The sequence below is a fragment of the Parasteatoda tepidariorum genome, chromosome 1 (assembly GCF_982258835.1).
Source record: "Parasteatoda tepidariorum strain Cologne lab strain chromosome 1, Ptep-v5.0, whole genome shotgun sequence".
NCBI lineage: Eukaryota > Metazoa > Arthropoda > Arachnida > Araneae > Theridiidae > Parasteatoda > Parasteatoda tepidariorum.
In genome coordinates, this window is record NC_141755.1 from 99,511,798 (window position 1) to 99,537,085 (window position 25,288).

At 27.5% G+C, this 25,288-nt stretch overlaps 1 long non-coding RNA gene across 1 annotated transcript in view; it reads right to left on the reverse strand.

Moving 5' to 3' along the window:
* LOC107451856 (uncharacterized) overlaps window positions 1-25,288 on the reverse strand; it is a 99,029-nt gene that overhangs the window by 17,171 nt on the left and 56,570 nt on the right. The window contains exon 3 of the long non-coding RNA XR_015428575.1: window positions 4,723-4,774. This is a non-coding gene — a long non-coding RNA (uncharacterized LOC107451856). The remainder of the gene's footprint in view (window positions 1-4,722; window positions 4,775-25,288) is intronic.

Genomic DNA, 25,288 nt, shown 5'->3' on the forward strand with positions numbered 1-25,288 from the left:
TTTAACGTTAAATAAAATTTGGAATATTCTGAATATTTAAAAGTAGATAAAAATTGTATGTGGTTCAAGATAAAATTTTCTGCATCGTACATAAATTACACATTAAAAAATATTTTCCATGGTATTAATGAAAGATTTATAACTAAAACGAAACTAAAGTTAAAATTAGCAAATTTTTTTTCTATACTTTATTTTGCAATATTCCTTGTTTAACACAATTGTGTGTTAAAAAGAATATTACTTTAAATGAATGAAATTTATAAACTTTCTATTAATTTTTTTTTTTTTGCGAACTGATCTGAATAAATAAAGTTTCTATATCTTAAAATTTTAAATGAAATAATGTCACGTGGAAATGAACAAAGATAAAACAAGCCTTACATATCTACCTATATAAAAAGTATAGTTTAGAGTCGTCTACATATTTAGTAAATTTGATAAATAAAAATAATCATTATTCATATGCCAAACGGAAGACAATTTTCCTTTATTTATTTAAAATACATACACTTGATTATCGGTCACTTCATTTGTACTTGTACTGGTCACTTTACTAACACGTAACTTTTAGCACAACTAAACACGTAATGGTCGGTCAATATTCAGTTACACATTTCTTAAACTGAAATTAAAATATCATTTTATATTAACAAATAAAAAATATTATAAAATAAATTATTTGTACTCTTGAAATTATTAGCAATGCACCGAGAAAAATGTTTGATTTAAACTACCAGAATATGGTAAAGTTTAAAATGTTTCTGGCTTATGGGAACACTTAAAAGAGCGGTAATTTTTCCCAAAGCGTTTCGGTAATTAATTTGATAATATTATAAATAAAATCTGGTTACAATCTGGTCTGGTTATACTCTATAATATGTAATGAAAATAGGTAAATGTGGTGATTTTATAATGATACCTAAGATCATGGCAAAAAAGCCCATTTACTTGGTTAAATTTATTCTTCTGTTTTGTATTATTTACTAAATAAATGGTAATAAGAACTACGATTTTGAAAACCGGTAAACGATGACCAAAATATTATCAAATTAATGGTTTAAATACCGTATATTTTTGGTTTAATTAATTGAATTATGTGTTATTTAATCAAAAATATCTTAACACTACAGTACGGTAATTTTAAAAGATTTTTTTTCCCGTGTATTATTCAATAAAAATTTTATATAATAAACTATTTCTACCCTTGCTAAAAATATAATAAACTCATATGATATATAAGATTAAGAATATATTTATGAATATCTGCTTAAAATATGCTCAACTTTCAGGATATAAGAACAGATGGTCACATAATATACATGTTCCAGTATATTCCTTGGATCATAGTAAAAGTAGTAAAGCACTTTTCAATGAACTTGATGTAGTAGCAATTAATTATCATGAGCTGTATCACATTTTCGGAAGTAAAATCTCATCACCATAATGCCATTTTTTCTCTCCAGATTTTCATTTATTTCCTTACTAGGACAAAAAAAAAATTTTCTACGAATTCAAGTTTTTTTTACGATTTTTCTCATTACGCCTACATATGCTTATCAAAATTCTACGTGTGAATAAGTTTATTTTAAACTATTTAAACCTTTCATTTAAAAACATAGGTTTTAGTAATTTTATTGAAATAATAGGAAGAAAAAAAACAAAGGAAAATACTCTGCAATACTTGATTCAATGTTTAAAATATTAAAAACTTTACGAACATCAACTAATATTTTTTCAAGGCACCCATTCAAAAAGAGGAATCCTCTTACACGTATCCCGCATGCAAACAGTTAATACTCCCCCCCTTCACCCTCTACCCGTATGGGTTCGGTCAATGAACTAGTGAGGCCCACTGCCCCCGAAAAACTTTATTCTGTTCCCCTCCACCCTCATTGATCACTCATCAACTACTTTAAATTTATCAACTCCTGCACTACTTGAAACTTTCATGTAAAACGTGAGTAAATTCTGCTATGCTATGTCATCAGGTAAGTTATCATATGTGTATCATAATTATAATTTAAAAGAAAGTATTTAATAATATATTCATGTACACTTTTCATATTTTATAACCGTCGTTGAATAGCCAACCCGATTTTTTGTGTTTACGATTACTTATGTTCAACTCCGTAAGCCTTATAATTTCGAATCCGATCCAGAAGACAAGGGAACTCCTGGATCAAGTATTGGAAGAAATTCGCCTTTGTGGAGGACTTTTTGATGGAAATAACTGCAGTTGCGTTACATGGCGAGAGAAACCTCCCACGGTTAGCTTGACAGCAAGGGGACTCTAACCCATGATCCATTTACAACTGAGAATATTTTACATCTATATGCACTTGTAAATATTTAATGGATTTTTTGGTGGAACTAGCCGCGGTTGCGTTACATGGAGAGAAAAATCTCCCACGGTTAGCTTGACAGCAAGGGGACTCTAACCCATGATCCATTTACAACTGAGAATATTTTACATCTATATACACTTGTATATATTAAGTGGACGTAATTTCTAAAATTCTGAGGAAACTTATCATTACAACGTATTTAAAAAAGGTGTTTTGTAAAGACCGCTATAATTAATGAAGACAGGGTGCGTAGTCAGATTCTTCAACAAAAAATAAGCTCCTTTTAAGTACTTTTTAAGCACTAAAAAAATATTTTTAATCACTTTTCAAAAAAAAAAATTAGGATTCGTGCAGTAATAAAAAATTTGCTTTCTACCGTTTAAAGTTCTTAATTTATAAACATAAAATTAATAAAATTCAGAAACATTTTCAAAAACTTTACATAAGCATGATAAAATAACTAGTTTCTAATAAGTATTGCACGCATTTTTTGCAATTTAGAATGACAATCGACATGGCAAAGAAAAAAATCTCTTTCTAAAAGATTGAAAATTAAGCACTATTTACAAACCCCGAATAAAAAAAGCATCTTTAAGGGATTTTGAAAAACGTTAATCAAAAATAAGCACCTTTTAGCACTTTTTAAAAACGCTACGCACCCTCAGTTGATGTTTAGAACGCTTAATAAAAATTATGACATTAAAAAAATGTAATCATTGGGAGTCACAAACTTATTTTTAAGAAGGAAAGAATTAGAATATTACGTCACAACTAAATACATCAGAACTGAGGAACTGATACCTGTTTGATTGAAGAATTTAAAATTTGCATACATTTGAAAAATGGATCAAGTTTAAAGTGATTATTAGAACACTGTAAAATAAAAAAAAAAGATTTTGATGCTCTACATACTCATCTTTTATTGTGTTAACTCTTTTGTAGTCAACTTTAAAAGTCTTCCTATTATTTTTCTTAGTTACAAACTAAATTGTGACAACCAATGTGCATGTGTTTTTTTTTTAATATTTAGAAAAAGATACTAATAACTTTTAGATAGATAGATAGATAGATAGATAGATAGATAGATAGATATATAGATAGATATAGATATAGATGGATATACATATAGATAGATATATAGATAAAGAGAGAGTAGTTACATTTGAATTCGCTATTCGCTTTATATATTACATTTTTAGTTTTATTCTGTATTTTCTTGAATTTTTATTTTTGCTTGATTGTTTTATTTTGCATTTTTTATTTTTGTTTTACATTTTTTGCCGAATAAGTTCTATTTAATTTTTGGTGTTCCTCATACTATTGTACTGATATGTTTTGCTTTAGGAATAATAATGCAATATTAAAAAGCTCTATTTTTCGGATTTAAAAGTGTGAGCTGATAAGATTATATCTTTTCCTTATTTTCTTTTTTTCCGATACATAATTTATATTTGCGAATATTTAAAAATTTTTTATAACTTTTTCCTTGTTTCCCCTATATTTTTAATTTAAATTATAAGTTCTATGTACTTGCAGATTTTTATAGTTTTTTATAGCGATTAGTTTCATTAAATAAGATGAGTTACATGGATGAAATGATTTCACAACAAACTTTCAGGTATGGATAAATGTTAGAAATATTTATTTCGCAAATTTAAACTAGTGCATGATAATCGTCTTTAATAAAGATGATGTGTAGATATAAAATGCAACGCATCTTATAATACAGAGATTCAGTACAGAAAAAAAAATAAAACTATACTGTCAGTTACAGCATCTTATTAAACTATGTTTAAAGTATCTGAAATTAACAAATAATTTTTTACCATTCTTTAGAAAGTTCTCCACAAAGATCTAAATCAATATTTAAAGACAAAATAAAATGAAATCACCGTGTGTAGAAACAATGTTATTTATTAAAAGGACATACTAAGCGTAAGTAAATTCGAAATTTATTAAAGCTGAATGTATTAATAAATTTGGAAAATATTATAAAAAATCGAAATCTGAAAATAAGAAGGCTTAAAGTTTGTTCAGCCATTTTTAAAGATTGATTATTGTTTCTACTGTAGAAAAAAAATATGTTCCCCCAAAACTTTTCTCTGGAATGGACATTTTTTAAGGGATTGAAAAAATTGTGAATAATACTTTTTCAAATGTGTTTTTTAGTAAGGTTTTTCCTAAAAAAAAAAAACTAAAGCTATTTTTCATGAATAACATTAATTGGATTATAAAAGAGAACACTAAAAAGGTATATTTTACAAATTCGGTATCACCAGTTTTAAAAAAGCAAATTTAATTTTGATGTGTATAATATACCAAATGGTATAGATATAAAAGTTTAAAATAAGGAAATCAAAAAAGCATATCAAGTTACCTGTTTTACTTTCAGGCTTCTTAGTGAGCCAAAGAACTGGGCACTATTTTACCTAAAAAAGAAAAAAATATATATAAGCTTAGTATAAGAGCATATTAAGTATACAATTCACATAAATGACACTTATTATTCAGCAGACAGTAAAAAAATTCAAATTACAAACTCAAAAAAATATTATGTTCTTTACTATAAGAACGACAAATTTATTTCAATAATTGCAGTATTTTTTAATTTCATACTGACTTCGTTTAAATCAAAAAGTTCTTAATAATTTCCAATCCGTAAGTAATAATTACTTATAATTTCTAAAAGTTTAACTTTATTAATTGATCACTGAACAACTAAAGATAGTTTGAGATCAATTCGTAGAAAATTTTTATAGAAAAGCTGCATTAAAAAAAAGAATAATTAGTGTAAATTAGTTAATATTTTAACATGACAAATTTTTATAATTTCTATCAACTGAAAAATGATTTGATTTTGGTTTAGATTTGAGAATTGATTTTAGTTTAGTTTTATCTAACATGCAAATTTACAATGGATAAAAGGCTTAACATTATACAAGTATGCAAAATTAGCATTTTTAGTTGTTATAAGTCATCTTACACTGAAAAAAAATGTTCTATAAAAGATGCTTTACTTTCCACTTTTTCATAAATTTTAATCTTCTATAAGCACTTAATCTACTTATAACCAGTTTATAATCTTAAGTCACTATATACAAGCTTTTCAGCATATATTATTGAAAAATAAATAATCTATTAAATACATAAAATATGTGGATATAGCATTAAGTTTATAAATATTTAGTTCGCAATAAAAAGAAGACAAAATCCGTGAACATCGAGTATAAAATATTATATTTTACAACAATGTATTTAAAAAAGCATATGAATATCGGACATACAGTAAGTTAATGTAAACTTAGTTAATAATTTAATGAAAATAGTTATACATATAGCTTTAGCAGAAAATTTTGTATTATGACTTTAAAATATATAACTTTAATAGAAAATATAACTTTAGCATAAATGTATTTTTATATTATATGAACAAGAAAACGTAGTGTATTTGACGGAAAATATTTGAGTTTGTACTTATTTTTGCTTCGTCATATAAAAGTTGAACAGAAGATTTGATATTTTAAATATATCAGACAAAAGATAACATTAAAACTGAATTAACCCATTTGTTAACTGAATTAACCCACTGTTATATAACCCATTTGGATTTAGCGTCCTTTTAAAAGGACGAATATTTTCTTGCAAGGAATAAAATGGTGGAAACATTAGTGTTTCATTATTAGGTTTTTGAGTGAAAAAACTGGATAGTTTTGTTAACTGAACCATTTGTTAACTGAATTAACCCACTGTTAATTAACACATTTGTATTTAGCGTCCTATTAAAAGGACGAATCTTTTCCTGCGAAGAAAAAGTGATGGAAACATTAGTGTTTCATTATTAGGCTTTTGATAGGAAAAACTGGGTAGTTTTTTCAACCATAAAATAATAATGTAAATATTTCAATTTGAAGTCAAAGTGCATAGATTTTTCAAAGTAAAATTGTTAGTAACAGATAAAAGTATTCATTTGTCATAAATAAATGTGTAGCACTATTTTTGCATGTAGGAGTTTTATATACATAGACAACTTCTTGTGGTCGGTTATTAAGTTGTGAATGTCTGTAATGAACGGATAACAAAGATATTTAAGTTATGAAGCATTCTTTTTTATACTGTAGATACTGAAAACATGCATAACGTAGAGTTAAATTTAATTAGCGAACTACGTTTAAAATCAGAAATTGCTCGCTTTTGTCAATATTAAGCATTCCAAATCTTTACATAATGAGTTAGCGAACTTTTAATCCTTCTGATATTGGATTTAATTTAAATAAATAAACGAAATCGAAATAAAACGAAGTTTTACTGAACCGTGTAAAACAGTCAAAAGTTGGCACTGTGGGTGGTTTCAGCGCAATTATGCAGATTTCATTGATAAATTCTTTTGCAGAGTTGAAAGAAAAGCATTTTAACATGGAATTAGGAAAAACTATGAAAGAAAGGGGAAAGAATTTAATTTTATGGAATATTCTGAATTTTAAAATGAAGCCAACTACGCTTTGATTCGGATAAATCATTTGCAAAACTTGATTTGTTTCGAAATATTTTTAGTTTTACCGTAAATATACAAGGAAATTAGCATTTAAAATTGATTTTTCTTTCTGAAAAAATCTGCAGAACTTTGTGTGAATTCCTTTGATTTCGAAATAGACATTCCATTTATATATTAGCATATCTTGCCCATTTATTGAAGAAAGTCATTAATTTGAAAGGGAAAAAAATTCTAAATGATTTTTCCAGGATATATTTTTAGTTTTTGCGTGGGTATAATTCATTTTTTATTGATTTAACGAACGGATTTTTAAATTGCGATTAAAATTGAAATGTGTTTGGTATGTAATTTTCCTGTCAAGTTCGATAATTTTTTTAAATATTTAAGTTAATTGGATTTCTGACAGAAAATGTCTCAAAAGCTATTTATTTCAAAGAAACGCATTAAAAATAAATAAAATAAACACATATTCAAATTAATTTATATTTAATAATAAACAACAAAAATTAAAATATTTACGAAATTGAAGTTTGATTTGAAGCCTATATGAAAACATATTCAAACTGAATTATTAAGATATTATTGTCAAAGAGAGGAATGAAGACTAGAACTCCACATTAGAAATACAATAACAGTTAAACAAATTAAACATTTCTTATTGTATTCTGAAGAATTTGTTTGGTACATTTCATTAATGAATAATTTAACTGACATGAAATAAATTTAAAAAAATTCTTATGAATCTTTAATTACAAATAGTAATTATCTCCAATGCCTAAAATAATTTTCAACAATTATTCTTAATAATTAATAAATAAAATAAAAATAAATAATTAAAATAAATATAATAAAATAATAAATTAAAATAATAAATTAAAATAATTCAAAACAAATTGAGAGTTTAAATTAAAATGGGGTGTACTTTGTGCTAAGTATGAAAAAAGCAAAAAAAAAAGTGAACAAAGCACTACATGTCAATTTCTGTATCTTTATTTACGCGTTTTCATTTCTGTACTTTTAATTGTGATTGCTTATTTCTGCATCTTTATTTGTACTTGTATGTTTCTGTATTTTTATCTTTGCTTTTCCATTTCTCTGTCTTTATCTGCGCTTGTCTATTTTTTTATCTTTATCTTTGCTTGCCCATTTCTCTATCTTTATTAGTTCTTGCCCAACTATATTTATTCAAGCTTTTCCATTTCCGTATCTATATTTATGCTTTTCCTTTTCTGTATTTTTAATTCTACTGTCTATTTCTATATATTTGTGCGTGCCCATTTCTGTATCTTCGTTTTTGCTTTAATCACTTTGTTTCATGCACATTGCTCATAGCTTGAAATTGTTTTAATTTCAGTTATTACATTTGATTAATTCACAATGTAACTGAAATTAAGTAAATTTGTAAGTACTTATAATTATAATTCTTATTAATTTTAATAAACGTATTACATGTTACGCGCAATTATCGCTATATAGTTATAATTGGTTAAAGTGGAATTTAACTCACATGAAATTAAATTTTATGAACAATTATTACAAATATTTATTCTTAAAGTTTAATTATTCTAAATAATTTTCAATAGTTTTTTTATAAACACATTTCATGGTGCTAATATTTTTTATAGTTATATCTGTTTCTGAAATATCGGTTGATAAAAGTGAAAGAGAGGTTTTCCATAACTTATGAAAGTTTGAGAAAGATGCATATGACTGTATATTTTTGACTGATTCGAATTTCTTTATGTCACTCTGATTTTTTAGTTTATGTATCTTTCTCCAGAAAGTGTGATATTCGTGACTGTTTACTTTATTCAAATAAATTTTTTCGAAAGATTTTTTGATCGTTTTAAAACTTTTAAATCCTACCAGTTACATTTTAAAAGCATTCTTTAGTTCATCTGTCACTACTGTTCCTTACTGTAAATATTATTTAACTGAACCAGGTATTAAAATTAGATTAAAATATATTATATTGTTATATAAAAAGATATTAAAATAAGCCAGATAGGATTGAAGCATTTATGATTCCTTATTCTTCATATACAAATGAAATTTTCTGATTTTTCAGATTATAGGTTCATGATTTCAGCATCGAAATCGGACAAGATTTTGTTGGTTTATGATTTCAGCATCGAAGTTTAAGTAACAATAGTTTTACTAACCGCTACTACTGTCTCCACATTCTATATTTAATTCCACTTTTATAACTTGTTTCATCAGTAATAATCATTCTATTGCCGAATTTTTTAATACTCAAAATGAAGTTATTAACCCTAACTAGGCTTAGACAAAATACTATTTCAAAAGTTTTTGTCAATTTTGTCCCTGTTACTACTAACCACTTAAAAGTATTTTTTTATGACAGGGATAGAAGTAACTTTTAGTAAGAAATTATTGATTCATAAGTTTTACTGATTTTTTCCTAATAAAATATTTTTAATACAAATAAATTTAGGAAACAGTGAAATTAAGGAAAAAAAAATAGAGTAACTTAGATTTTGATCATTCTCTTGTTTTCTTATGAGGTAAAATATACTATTACCTATGCATAACGTGCTGACCTGTTGCAGATAGTCAGTGTTGTTTTATATGTGTTGCAATACTTTACTATTATTGCACCATGTGTTGCAATAGAAATATGCAACTATTCTAGCATGCAAATAGCTTATCAAGTCCTAGTAATTATATTGTTTACACGATGGTTGAATGATAAGATCATTTTGATAATCAGTACTTATTAACAGGATGAATAATTAATTTTATTAGTAAGGACAGTAGTGTCAATGGCCGATCACGTTTGTGTTTTGCATAGAAATACTAGCAAGAAAAGTGCAGAACTGTCAGTCGCTAATGACACTGATTTTTAATTATAATTAGAAATCAATTTATTAAGCAACAGCACAAAAATCGCAACATCTATTGAAAGCTAAAAAATTTTCTTGATGTCATACTTTACAGTTTTAAACGCAATCAATCGCTTACTATCTCAGCACTGAATTAGAAATTTGAGTACAGAAGAAATAAATGCAGTTTTTCAAGTACTACATCACTATTTGTTGTTAATTTTCCTTTGATAGGGATAAATAAACAGAAGTACTGTAAATAAATATTGATATAACTAGTTGATCACATACCTATTTATTTGTATTGGTTGCTAATAAAGTGCATAATCCATTGTTTACATTTGTGTTTGAAATAAATAGTGACACTTATGTTTTAACTACTGTGAATGTGAATACATTTTGTAAAATAGTCTAATTTAATAACCATAAACATAAATACAATTAGCTGTAAATGTTTTAAAGCTTAATAAATGATGAAATTTATGATAATTGAACTTCCAATGTTATAATTCGCTTAAATAAAACAATTTCAAAGAGGTTTTGTACAATATCAAGTTAGTGTATAAACTGGGGGGGGGGGGGTTCTAAGCAGTGTACGGTTTCAATTTTAGGTCATATGATCTGCTTAGGTACAAATCCAGAAGAAAGGTCTTTTTGAAAACCTAGAGCACGTTTCGGGTCAAACAAGCTGTAAAATTTATAAATCTTATTTATAAAACTTACATATTTGGGAACCCAAATTTTTGTTGTCTTTCAGGAAATATTGAAAATTTATTAAGCTATGCTCACTTCAAACCTTTTAACTATTAATTTTTGGATGCATTTAAGAAGTTCTAGGAGCCCCTGTTTGAACAAAAAAAAAACTGAATTTGGAAAACAACGTGATGCTTTAAGTTTACTTTTATGTGCTTAACTTAATAGCTCATAATCATTAGAAGCTAAATTTTATAAAAATTGGCATAAACTCCAGATGTAGGTTAAATATTAGTATTCAGTTTTATCTTAACTCTTTATCTTTTTTAAAAAGTAAACCACATAAGATTGCCTGGCGATCTTCAAGAGTTGGAGAAAGTCAGCGAACAGGTCTCCGAGCCCACTAGTTCTAATTAAATAAGTTTATTTAAATATTCCTAAATTAAAGCTATATTAAAATGAAGTCCAACTAATGCACATACAACTGCATAAACTAAGGTGGCTCGGAGGATAGTGTTCACCCTCCAATGAAGTAAGCCGGGTTCGAATCCCAGCGATGGCTGGTCGTTTTGAATTCCACACTCAACTCGCACCGACCACAGTGCTGACGTAAAATATCCTCATTGGTAGACGGATCATGGTCCCCTTGCCGTCAAGCTAACCATGGAAGGTTTTCGTGGTTTTCCTCTCCTTGTAGCGCAAATGCGGGTTAGTTCCTTCAAAAAGTCTTAAACGAAGGTAAAATTTCTCCCAATACTTGACCCACTTCCCTTGTCTTCTGAATTTGGTTCAAAATTACAAGGCTACGGAGTTGGTAGTCGTGAACCCAAAATTGGGTCGACTGTTCAACGATGGCGATAAAATAAAATAACTGCATCCGAATAATATTTTGCGTAATTATATGAAACTTGTATAATATAAATAAATTCAATATTTAAATATAATGCAATAATTGCGTAAAATAATTCAAGTAATTTTTTTATAGTATTACTAAATTTTAATTTCGGATCCTAAGATCCATTTTTGGGGGCAAACAAGTTGATGGTACTTGGTACAGACGTTCAAACTCACAACTCTATCGGGCCCTTAGAGAGCCTGAAGTTGTCAAGTACGTAAAAATTCAAAGAATTAAATGGGCTGGTCACATCATTCGGATGAACAGAGAGCGTCCGACAAACATAATCTTTTCGGCTCAGCCCATCGGATCAAGGCCCAGAGGTCGACCAAAGCTGAGATGGGCCGACTGCGTGGAAAGAGACTTTTCAGTCTTAAAAGTCTCAAACTGGAAGACAACTGCCAGGCAGAGACAGGCCTGGAGGAAGTTGATTGAGAAGGCCAGGGCCCACCCGGGGCTGTCGTGCCATTGATGAAGGAAGGAAATTTTAAATTTCTTTGAAAACATTTTGAGACTTTTTAAATACACAAGATGTTTTTAATACGTTAACTAAAAAACATTTAAAATCAACCTTAAGCATCAAACTTTCTTAATAACTGTTCACATAATTTAGTTACGAGGTTCATTATTTATCTATTGCTCGGACTTTATAAAATAAATACAATATTTTAATAGTATCTTTGGATATTATATTACATGCAAAACATTCTCTTGAGTTAATTTTCTCAATTCATTTTTAAAGCTCATTTAATTCCAAAACTGATATTTTTTTTACTACTGTGTGGTAAAAAATAAAAAATAGTTATTCTTTGTATAACAAAGCGTTATCCTTGATTTCTATTTGAAAATGAATGCAATCATGGTTGTGAGATATGCTATAACTTATTCAAAATTTTTATATTACTGGTTTGTTAGCAAGCTGAAACACTCATTGGTGCTAACGAAATTTTATAATAGCATAGTGAATGTTAATTTGCTGAGTTTTCGGTAATATTGCTCAATTTATTTTTTAAGATTTTTAAATCTTAACTTTAAATAAATCAAACTGTCAAGGTTCAAATTTTAATCGATCAATGATCTTCTAAATCTAAAATAATCGTTGTTAAACTGAATTTTTTTCCTTGAAGGGAAAAATTGACATTTACGAGAAAATTGAAATAACTTTACTAACTGATAAGCCCTTGGTACTTAAGATCAAACAGAATGCAAGCACATACTGAGCATTCACAGCATGCATACATGAAGAGGGCATTTAGAATTTGCATACTTAATTAGGGCATTTAGTGCCTTCGCACGTAACTGAAGCTTCAGAACTTACACACATACTGTGCACGCAGAATGCCTAGCACACAACTGTAACTTACAAAGTAACTTACACTCATAACTGCAATATCATAATCCAAAATAACTGCATCTTTTTCCTTTAATTCTAAATTGGATATTTAATATATATACATATTTTTTGGTAAAATAAATATTAGAACTTAACTTTATCATGAAACATAATTTATCCAAATATGAGCATATTTTCTTAAATTGAGAATAAATAAATTTATAAAAAAAAATAACAAGTTGTTAATTTTCTCACTTATAGCTGAATTAAAATTTTTTTTACTAATATCCTTTTCTAATATCCTTTCCATACCAAATAAATTTGCTAAATTAAAAATTGTACTTTCTTTTCCCTTTAAATAAGTTAAAAATTTTTTTTTAAATGAACTGACTAAAAATATTGATAAAAATTAGATGCATAATTCTTGCACACGTAAGAGTAAATTTTTATTATTAAGGAATTAATAACTGTCTCTTGCCTTGTATGTCGTCGTATAATCGAATTAATAAGAATTAATTTTACATTTTACTTTTCTTGTGCCTTTTTGCACTAATTGAGTTGAAAACTTTACAAATTGCGCGCAAATCAATAACATTCCAAAGCTATCTTAACAAGATAGAGAATTAGTAGCTTTAAAATTCTAAATTTTCCCAATTTAATACAAATAGAAAAAAAGCACTTTTTTTATGTATTTTAATTCTAATAGTATAGTAAATATATAAATCATATTCCAAAAACTTTTCCATAAATCCATAATTTCAAATGTTGCCGCGTTACATTGCTCTACAAAAAAAATTAGATTCTTTTTGTTTATTTCTTTTTTGTTTTTAATCAGAAGGTAGTATGCCTAAAATTCTTAAATAAGATTGTTTAAAATTCTTTGATTTTATAGTAGCTTTTAAACTCTAAATTTGCCGACTTTGGTTACAGTTAAATGTAAAAGAAAATAACTTTTTTCTGTACATGAACTCTATCAGTAAATATGTGAGAGATACTCAAAAAACTGCACCATTAACACGTAGTTTAAAATGTATATCAGTTATCCTTACATTGCTTTACGAAAGATTGGTATTTTTTTTAATCAGTAGGCTGTATGACTAAACATTTTAAGTTAATTTGTTAAAAAAAATATTTAATAATTTCAAAACTTTAAGATAGTGTTTTTTTAAATTTTACAACTGCAACTTATCCTAAAAGACATAACAAATCAACACTCAAGACAAATTTTCTCGATCTTTGCATTTTACATCTGTTTAAACATATGAAAAAATCATATGAAAAAGAATATACTATGTATGAAAATTGTTCAAGGGCAAATTTAGGAAAGAACAAATTACGATGCTTTATATTAAAATGTATTATAGTTCAGTTTGCATAAATTGACAGTTAATTAAAAAAACACACGAATAAACATAGCTTCAGTTATAATTTTAAAATAATGATCAACGTTAATTACAAAATTGGAAAATGTAATACTAAAAGGAATTAATTCATATTTAATTAAAACCATTTGTAAAGAAAGATACTTGGAAGAGAATACTTGGACCTTCAAAACTTCAAGAAATTAAATTATATTTAAAAGCAACAAACATGTTATAGAAAAAAAAACGGGTCTCGAACTTTGATATTTTTTATTTTCTACAGTGGAAGGGTCTAGTTTATAGAGAGGCGTTGTCCGCGTCGTCTGGTTGGTGTTAAAACTGCATAAAGTTCCAACCATGGTTATTTAAAGATAGAACCTTGAAATGGGGTAAATGGTGATAAAGTGATACAGAACAAGAGCATTATATATTTTTTATTTACTTCAAGATATATTTCAATGACATTTTTCAAACATATTTTTTTTTAAACTTGTACATCGAATAATACAGAAAAAAAATACTCAGTTTGAAAGCATAAATAGTTATAAGATATTTTTATGAAAAATTTGCAATTTTCATTTTTTACAAAAATTACTCATTAACAGTGCTTACCAAAGCCCGCTCATGAACTGTGTTTTTCAAAACCCACTCATGAACTGTGTTTTTCATAACCCATTCCTTACCTGTGTTTTCCAAAACCCATTTATTAACTGCTTTTCGAAACCCATTCATTAACTGCTTTTCAAAACCCATTCATTAACTGCTTTTCAAAACCCATTCATTAACTGCTTTTCAAAACCCATTCATTAACTGCTTTTCAAAACCCATTCATTAACTGCTTTTCAAAACCCATTCATTAACTGCTTTTCAAAACCCATTCATTAACTGCTTTTCAAAACCCATTCATTAACTGCTTTTCAAAACCCATTCATTAACTGCTTTTCAAAACCCATTCATTAACTGCTTTTCAAAACCCATTCATTAACTGCTTTTCAAAATCCACTCATCAACTGCTCTTCAAAATCCACTCATTAGCTGCTTTTCAAAACCGTGTTTCTTAAAATCCACTCATTTGTGGTTTTTCAAAAACACTTTTACCAAGAAAAAAAAACTTAAGGTATTCGTGGCAAAGCTATAATTATGAACTATCATATTATCTTTCTAAAAAGAGTTATGTTAGCTTTATAATAGACAAATATCTTAAATATTGTAAAAATCACTATCCTTTTCAAATTCGTCAACAAAAATTAATCGAATTGGCGATATTTTTTCACCACAGATGAAAATCCTAAAAAATCAATGAATAATTCTTTTTGTTTTCAAATTGTTATAGGCTTTTGCTGATTGAAAATTGTTATAACTTTTTAAATATTTAAAAACTAGAGCATAAACATTTTTCCGTCTCAGAAAATTTGTTTTTCCTTACGTTTGAGTTCTTTTCATGATTAGCATGAAAGGCTTTTGCTAAATATAGGCAAAAATTAACTTACAATAACTGTTAAAAATTCTCAACAGTTCTATAAATAGCATATTATTCGTTTAAAAACTCTGTATTATGTGAAGGCAGAGTCATTGTAAAACAGCCTTAATGTAGCAGTTTCCAAACGGAACAGAATTTCACACCCGAACAGAGTAGCGCGCGAAAAGTCTCAATCTTACATTCAGTCTAATACTAAATTTTTTTTTTTTAGTATGTCCTACTTTTATATTTTCACTCTTAAATATTGCGAAAAAGGTCATAGAATGATGTGAAACTAATTAAAAATATACCATGCATAATTTGATTTTTAAATTTCGTATTTTTAATATTGTTAAAAAATGAAAAGATACAATCAACCTATACTTAGAATGGAGATGTTAAATTTTACAAATTGAAATGTACTTTTATATCTTATTTTATCTGATTTTGTTAATATTGAGTCATATTATGAAAGCTAACTGCATAATCATTGTTAATGCTTTACGATAATATTACAAAACGAAACTTTTAAACTTAGGAATTATTACTAAAATTATGCAATCTCAGAAATAGTTTATACTTTAAACATTATTTGTATGATATTTCAAGTATTGATGTTGGTCAAATACCACTTATGTATCAATTTATGATTGATAGGTATTTCAGATCTATTTCGCAGTTTTTTTAAAGTAATTTAACATAGAAAATTATCTTTATAATTAAGATCAAGCCGTTAAATTGAGAAATTTTTATTCGACATTAATAATATGGGTTTTGAAGATTTTAGTTTTGATAGTTTGGTAGTTTAAGTTTTCTAAAATTCGAGTGTAATTTGAACAATTACTATTATCAATATTTTTATAAAGAGTAAATATATTTTTATGATTCGTCGAAATATCTTTATCGTTTGTAGCTAAACAATTTTTGAGAATATGCTTGAGAAAAGTATTTTAAACTCTCAATTTTATTTATTATTTTAAATTTTTATTTTAAACTTTAAATTTTGATGTGCAACCTTCAAAATTCATCTAGAAGAACTAAGCAATAATAAACAAATAAAGTTTCTAAAAATGCTTCAGTAAAAATTCTAATCGAAAAATTTAACACATTTTTCTAATATATAAAAAAAAATCACATGGATAAAACTATGCTTGTAGTCGCATTAATTTTGTAAACATTACGCTTGGAAACACTTTATGTGCAAAACCTCTATTTTGATACCCTTGATGTCTCTTAGTAGCCACAAATGTTTAGGCCCAGATCATCTATAAATTGCCAAACAATTCAGATTCCATCACTGTACTATTTGGTATAATCAGAAAGGAAAATATTTAAATTATTTAAGATTAAAAGATTTAGGAATAGTTTAAATACTAAAAGAGAAAAATATAAAGATCGAATTTTACTTTTTTAAAAATATGCATTCTAGTTTTGTGTCAAATTGTACCTGGTCAGAAGGTTTTAACAATTCCAGCAGTCAGTGTGAATTGCTAGATTTGCATTGAAGATTCCTTTACGATACCAAACTCAAAGCAGGCTAATCATTAAGTAGTTGTGAATATTTGAATTATGAGTATGTGTATTAAAATATGTTAATAAGTTTATTTCAAAATGTAACTAAATTCATCGAGGTATATACGGAGCTGTAGCTCATTGGAGGAACTACAAACTTCAAATACGATATGAAGGGCCACGTAAGACAGAAAATATATCAGAAATTGTCTTCAAATCAAACTAGTCCACCAAATAACATCTAAAATAAAATAGGTCAAATTGTTCCAAAGGGAACATTCGTAGTTGACTTCATGAACCCCAGAAACAGCAAGCGATGCAAAATGGACAGAATTCCTTTTCTTAAACCACATCAAAAACAAACGAAATATTAATAAACCGGAGACTGCATGTGAATTAAAAAGTAAATGGATTACAGATACAAATACAAAAAAGTACGAACAAATACAAAAAGTGCAGACACAAAAGAAATGGAATAAGACGACTACAGATATTATTGGCATGATCTCAGAAAGAGTACAGAAGATTCATTTTATAGAAAATATGAATTTATGTTTTTTTTTATATTCAAAACCCAACTGGATAAAAGAATTTTAGTGGTCAAAAAAGTACATGTGATATCGTCAAACCTCAAGTATACTGCCAACTACTAAGCACAACTTAGAATACTGCACAAATTTCTTTTTCTCTAAGTTTTAGTATCTAATATCAAAAGTAGGGAAAAACAATATAACCTGCTATCGCTTAAGAACACTATAGCTCTATCAAAACCTAAAAATCAAGAGTGACTGACTTAAAAATAAGAGAGGATGTTTCAAAATGCAAAACAGTATGTTTCAGTTATTAGGAAACTGATTTTCTCATCAATTATTAAATTTTTCTATTTTATACGGTTTTATATTTTAGATGAATAGTGTAATTTGTGCATAAACTTTTGTGGCTAAACATATGAAAAGTGTTATTTTATTATTTAGTAATTGTTTTTTCTGTACTATGAATGTACTATCACTTTTTTACACCCTCAGTGAAACTATTTGAGAAAGTAAGTAAGTTTTTAAAATTTATTGAAAAATTTTATGTTTGCCTAAACTTAAGTTGCACACTGAACTCGTATATAACTTCAGACGGTGTTTGAAGGGGGAAAAAACTTATGCCAACAAAATCATGTTCACTTTGGTAGAAGTTGATTACACGGAGAAAACAATTCTTGTTAAATTTCCATACTTTATGGTAATGGCATTTCTAGTTAAAAATATTATAGTAAATGAAGCCAAAATATATGGTGTTTAAGCCACTCAATTGGTAATTTTCGCGTTTGCATGATAATAGTTTGCTAAAAGTTCTGGCTTTCCAAATTATAGTTTTCATTACAACACAATTAGCAAAATATACTAAACTGAGAAGCAAATTTAACCTAATAACTGGTTATTAAGTTGTGCTTTATGGTATCGTGATAAAATTATCAAATTTTATCACACATTAGAGCCATATTTTATTGTTAATTTTACCGAAATGTCCGAAATGATTACGACAGTGATTCCGTAAAAATTACCGAGCTTTTTGGTATTTAAGGTATTGTGATAAAATTACCAATTTTATAGAGCAAAAAACGAGGTAAATATCATCGTATTCTGATAATTTCGACCATACTTTTTTACAGGTTAGAATAGTAGAAAAACAACTTTCTATATGGGAAAAAACTTAAAATAGTAGAGACAAAGCATGATTCACTGGCAACACAAACAAATTTTAAAATAGTTATCATCAGATGCAGTGTATAAAATTTTTAATGTGGAATGAGAGCTTTTAATGAGCTGCTAATTTAATTAGCTAATTTATTTAATATTTATTCGGAATAAAGCAATAGAATAGAGAATAAATAATTTTAGAAATAAATAATATTGAAATATTCTACCCTTAGACATATTAATTTAATCGTCATCTTCTGACAAATTTAAAATTACTTGTTTTTCACAATATTTCTATAATTTAACGTACAATATTACAGCAGTAATTTTACTCGTGCTGGCAAAAAATAAATAAATAAGTAAAAACTAACTTGAATTAACCTTGTCAAAATTTGTTTTTGTCAGATCTATAATCAGGTCCTGATTACCGAAAAGACTCGAGAAACTCGAGCTGCCACTCCAAAATTTATAAAAAGAAAAAAATAAGGGGGTCCTAAAACGAGTTTTAAAAAAATTGTTTCGGAGAACAGTTTTCCTTTTTTTTTTTTTCTTTTTTTTAAAGGTTTGCTAAATCGGTAGAATATATGCACTAATTAAGAAACGTTAGAGCAGAAGTCTATTTCAGGCTTCAACAGCACATGTTAGTCAAGGTAGAAAAAGAAGAAATTGAAGATATGATAGATGTTATAAAGTTTAGAGCTCACATTTTAGAAATTTGTGATTTCACTCTTTAAAATTCGAATATTTAACTTATTTATTTGCATGATAATTATGCCAGAAACTAGGCAAAAATTAATTCCTTTTGCCATTTCTTTTTTTTTTTCGTTTTACTTTCACCCATGCATATTTAGCTGCTAAGCTCAGTAACGAAATGGTACCTCCAATTCAGATTAAACCCCATAGATTGAATCACATGCAACCATATATAATGTTTAATATGTCATAATAGGAGAAAGGTGAGAATATAAAGGTTTCTGAGATACTTTCGCAAATAATATTTGTAGCATTAGTAAGTTTAATTTTGATGTGCATAGAATTTATGAAGACTTTTCCCAAACAAAAAAGTGGTTCCCAAAACTAGTCTGAGCTTCCCCCAACTTCAAAGGTTAATCGGGTCCTGTCTATAAGCAGAACCTGATTTATCAAATGGCTTGAGAGGCCCAGGTCTAGGGACCCCTCATTTCTGGGCATCCTAAAATGTTACAAACAATTTCTTTGTGTTTTCCTTAAGATTTTTTAATTAGAATTAAGAGTTAACAAATATTGAAATAAATATAAAATCTAATTTACTTAAGTCATAAATAATTTAAAAATACATCATAATTAAACAATGGGTAAATTTTGTTTAAAATAACGACTAAGGGCCCCTCATTTCTAGATCAGGCCCTGTCTATAATCACCGGTACATGTGATCTATAAGATAAATATAATAGTATAAATAAGATAAATATAATATTTATAAACACACTCAGCCTAATCGTTATTTTGCTCACCATAATCTCTTTCAAAGTCGTATGATATAAAATACCAGAAACTGAACAGTCCTCATCAAACTATTTAGTTTAAACCATAAAAATAAAACGGAATAATTTGTGCTAAATAATATTACATTAAAACAATATTTTAATAAATGTATAATATTAAAAACTGTCAAATTCCGAAGCATGGTATCTTCACTTACAATGAAAAATTTTATTTCTTATGCAAATGATTTCTTACAGTAAATAGTAAATATAATTGCCAAATATTAGATAATACAGTTTCAGATAGATTTTAGATAGATGCAAGCATTTAATAGCTATCATCTTCATAGTTTTTTCATTCCTTCTTCCATTTCTTTTATAAATTACAATTGTTTTCTTGTTATCAGTATTATATAAATAAATTTTATTTGTGCTTATTTAAAACATTTTTAACAATTTACTTCAGAAATATTCTTATTTTTCTTACTACTATAAATATCCATATTTGGAGAAAGATAACCAAGTTCGTTTAGTTTTTATGATTTAAATGAAGATAATAAGATCGGGCTTTAAACCACTGGCTTATTTTTTTATTTTAATCTTCAAAACCTTATCCGAAATTGTTTGGAACTTGCTTGGCTTATTAAAATATTTTTTAGATGACTACAATTTGAGATGTGCCCCCTGTTTCGCTCAAAAATTAGGAAGAATAAATTTTTTAAGTGTTTATGTATAACGTTTTGAAATCATTGAAAATTATTATCCTAAAATAATTTCAAAAAGACAAATTTTTAAAATTTGAATGGGCTTGACCGGAACTTTCATAGAGGAAAATTACCATCATATATGATAGTCAGTATAGGAATTATTATTGTCCGCGTATGTATGTTATGCAAGTTTTGAGTGGTATCAAGGGATATTAAAAGCAAGATCAAAACTTATTTTAAAGACATATTTTTGGTCAGGCAAATGCATAGAACTTAATTTTTCTGCCTGTAAATATGACGTTTGCAAACGGGCACTTCTGAAAAAGTGGAAACAATGTTTAATATAACCAATTTTGAAATCTGCTGATACTCATGCTATAACATTTAATACTCATTACTTATACAAAATACCTATTGTTAAAAATAATTAGCATTATAATTTTTTAATTAGAAAATTGAGATACCTTTGGCAATAAATTTATGAGAAAAAGTATCAGCGTTGTGCTCATACTGCAATTTGAACTCACTGTCTCATGTGTAATTAAAAGTAATTTTTTTTACTTACAAGTTTGTTTTTATTAAATTTAGGGACATCAGTAGCTCATAACAATATATTTATGGGAAAAATTATCAAAATGTGGTTGTATCGCAATTTGGACAGCTCATTGTTTCACGTTTTAGAAAATATGTTTTTATGAAGCATGTTGTTGCAAAAATATTTCATAAACTGTCTAAATTATTTAAAAATAATTTTAACGATAGATAAACACAAGTACAAAAATGACCTATTTTCTCTTAAAATAAAAGTTTTTCAGATCGTTACATTTGAACAAGCATTAAAACACTATATTAATCTTCAAAAATATAGCTTATATATCACGGATAATTCCTAAACTACAGGAATTAATATTAATAGTGATTCCTTAACTACAAAATATAACTTAAATAAATAAGAATATTATCAAGTAAGTAAGCGACAAATTGAAACTTTTTTCATTTATCAATATTTTCAAAATTTTAAAAACTATTTAAATAAAATTAATTAAAAATAAAATCAATTAATTATTTTTATTTATTTGAAATAAATTAATTAGTTAATTTCATTAATTTAAAATAAAACTAATTAATAAATTAATAAAAAATATTTTATTTCATTAAAAATTCAATAAAATTAACTATATCATTGGATCAGTTATTAGAATGAATGTCCAAAATATATAGTAGGTAAAAAATAGTTTTTTTAATTTATTTATAGAAACAATTGACTATAATGTATATTGATTCTCCCCGCTGGCAGAATTTTACATTTACTATAAATATTTTAGCGTGAATTAAATGTACATTTAATTATTGCCTGAGCTTCAAAAATTAGATCTGTGCCATGTTTCCACTTTTTAAAAATTATGCAAATAGCTTTGTGCTCTTTCTTTATTCACTTTCTTCTCTCACAGAAATATCGTTCGGAAATTTTTTCGCTCAAGTCTTTCAATAATCTATAAATTTTTATCTCACCCATCATTTATTATTTTTATGATTGAATTAATTTTAGGCAGGTTTTCGTTGTAATCTGAATATTTAGAGGATTTAAAGGTACTCAAAAACTCTACTTTATTAGGCCATAGGTGACCCTACCAGGAGAAATTATATTGAACTATAAAAATGCTTAACTATAATATGAGGCTCCATTGAACCATACTAAAAGGTATAAATATTTAGGTGGCTGTAGGGCAATTAAAATCTCTACTTCATTAGGATATGGGCGAACACAACTCAGTAAAGTACTTTCTTAAAACCATAACATTCAAATTTGTGACAAATTTAGAGTAGTGCTCAGTTCAAAAATATTTAAAGGACTATACGTCACTTAAAATCTCTACTTGATTAAGTTAGGGATGACCCCTCATGAAGAAACTATATTGTTTAACCATATTATAGTTCAAATTTGTTGGAACTCTGATAAGATTCTCTGTTGAACCATATTTAGATGCTTAAGCATTTAAAGAGGTATAGGGCGCTGGAAATCATTTCGTTATTAGGGAATGGAGGACACCATCCCCATTAAAAACTATATAGCTGAACTACAATACTGTTAAAATTTGTTGAAAACATAATAAGGGGTTCAGGTGAACAATAGTTTGAGCATCTTAAACTTAATTGCAAGATACTACTATTCAATTTGATTACATGGTTAAATTTAACATCTTTTTAATGTTACAATAAAGTTATCTAATATAGTTCAACTTATTAAACTTGAATACGTGTTGCAACTAGAATACTTGATTAAATTTATCACCTTTTTAATGTTGTAATAAATTTGTTATCTATTATAGTTAAACGTGCCAACATTAGGGATCACACTTAACCTTTATTTTCTAGTATAGCGAAGATTGCAAAAAATTGACTTCTGCTAACCATTTGCAATTAACAGAATAATACTTATGATTTCTCTTATTGTACCTAACCCCTCAGAGTCGATTGGTACCCATCTTTTCGCAGATTCTATTCGAATTAGACACAATACATTTTAACCAAAAATCAAACATTTACAAAAATCTATCAAAACTAAAAGAAATCGGACACAATGTATTTTGTCTAATGAGACATTAGTCAAAATACATTAATTTTATTATTAATGTAAAATACAAAAAATTATACAAAAAATGTATAAACCAAGTAATTGGGTAATCAGCCGATCGACAATCGATCACATGTTCTTGTACTTAAATTGCTTTAGACAGGTACGTTGAGGCCTATCATTTGGATATTTAAGTACTGTAACTTTTTAATTGGATACTGTAACTTTTAATTCATTTATGAATTAAAATCGGTAATAAATTGATAGGATAACACAATAATTTTGTCCTTAATAATAGAGGCTTCGATCCATTATTTTCGGCTCTGACTATCGGATTCTAAATAGTCACCCCCCCCCCTCTTTTACTTATGCAACATGCCATTTCTTTCATACTTTCTCATTTCGAACGATTTTTCACCGGTTCATCGTATGTATCTGCATCCCGTTACTATAGCAACAGCGAGATCACATGACTCTCCAGAAGAGCCGATTGGTGGAGTCGCTCACTTATGCGCGCCTGGAACCTTACTTATGCGGATTCCAAGAAAAATCTACAATGCGGAACTCATTTTTTGCACATGTATTTTTTGGAACGTTTTAAATAAAAGGGTGAGGGAGGTACAGAATAAGTTATCGACATGCGCAGCGGAAATCTGAAGGAGGGGGGGGGGGTAAGGTCGGAGTAAAAACACCTTTTTTGCTACCTAGAAGGTCATATTCAATGTTCTGTAATTGGCTGAAACGATAAAATTTAGAAAATTTCAATGATGAGGGAGTAGTAATAAAGTAGCGCTCCATATACGCAACTAAAAGGCTATTAGCGCGATAATAATGCGCTTTTAATAGCTATTTGTTCAATATCTTTTGTTTGCTTTGCACTTAGAGCATTTTCATTTTAAACAGAAAATGATGAGAGGCTGAGAGAGATACTGTTTTTTTTTTTTTTTTTGGATAGTTTCACACGAAATTGATCATATATAATTATTTATGTATTCATAATTCATATTTTACAGAGGTAAATAACGTTTACGACAAATGTTTAATTAAATCTATTATCGATCTATAGAAATTTATTTCTTTTTCTTCTAATTGAATTGAATGAAAAGATTTTTAGGCAAACTCTGTTTTTGAAGTAGGTTGAGAATTCATCTGATAATAAAATTGGGATCAGGGTAATAAGCAGTTTGCAAATTTTTGAATTTGTATAAATATATTCGGTACACTGGATATTTAAACTCAATAAATTTTATCCGGTTTTGACAGAAAATTTTTTAAAAATGAATATAAAAAATTAGCGTCTTTATTTGTTTAAGGATATGAATTTCGTCAAAGGTTTGACGATACGACGTAAGTTAACTAAAATATTTTGGATCAAGCAATTCTTATTTAATAAGGATCGAATAAATAAGATTTATGCGAATTTTCATTATTGTGTCCGAGTATTTCATCATGTATTCAAATTTTTTATAAATGTATCCGATTACAGTGTAAAAAAAATTAATTAAAAATAAAGGAAACTTTCTTCGGTTTTGGCGAAATCATTCATATAAAGTCGTGGTGGCTCAGGGGATGAGGGTTCGCCTTCCAATGAGGTGAACCGGGTTTGATCCCAGTGGTGCCTGGTCATTTCAAATTCCGCACTAGGCTCTCACTGACCACAGTGTTGACTTAAAATATCCTCAGTGGTAGACACATCTTGGGTTAGTGTCAGGCTAACCGTAGGATGTTTTAGTGCTTTTCCTCTCCATGTAGCGCAAATGCCGGTTATTTCCATCAAAACGTCCTCCACGAAAGCAGTATTTCTCCCAATACTTCATCCAGGAGCTCCCTTATCATCTGGATTGGTTCAAAATTGCAAGGCTACGGTGTTGAACATTGGTAGTCGTAAGCCCATAATTCGGTCGGTTGTTCAACCTCGGTTA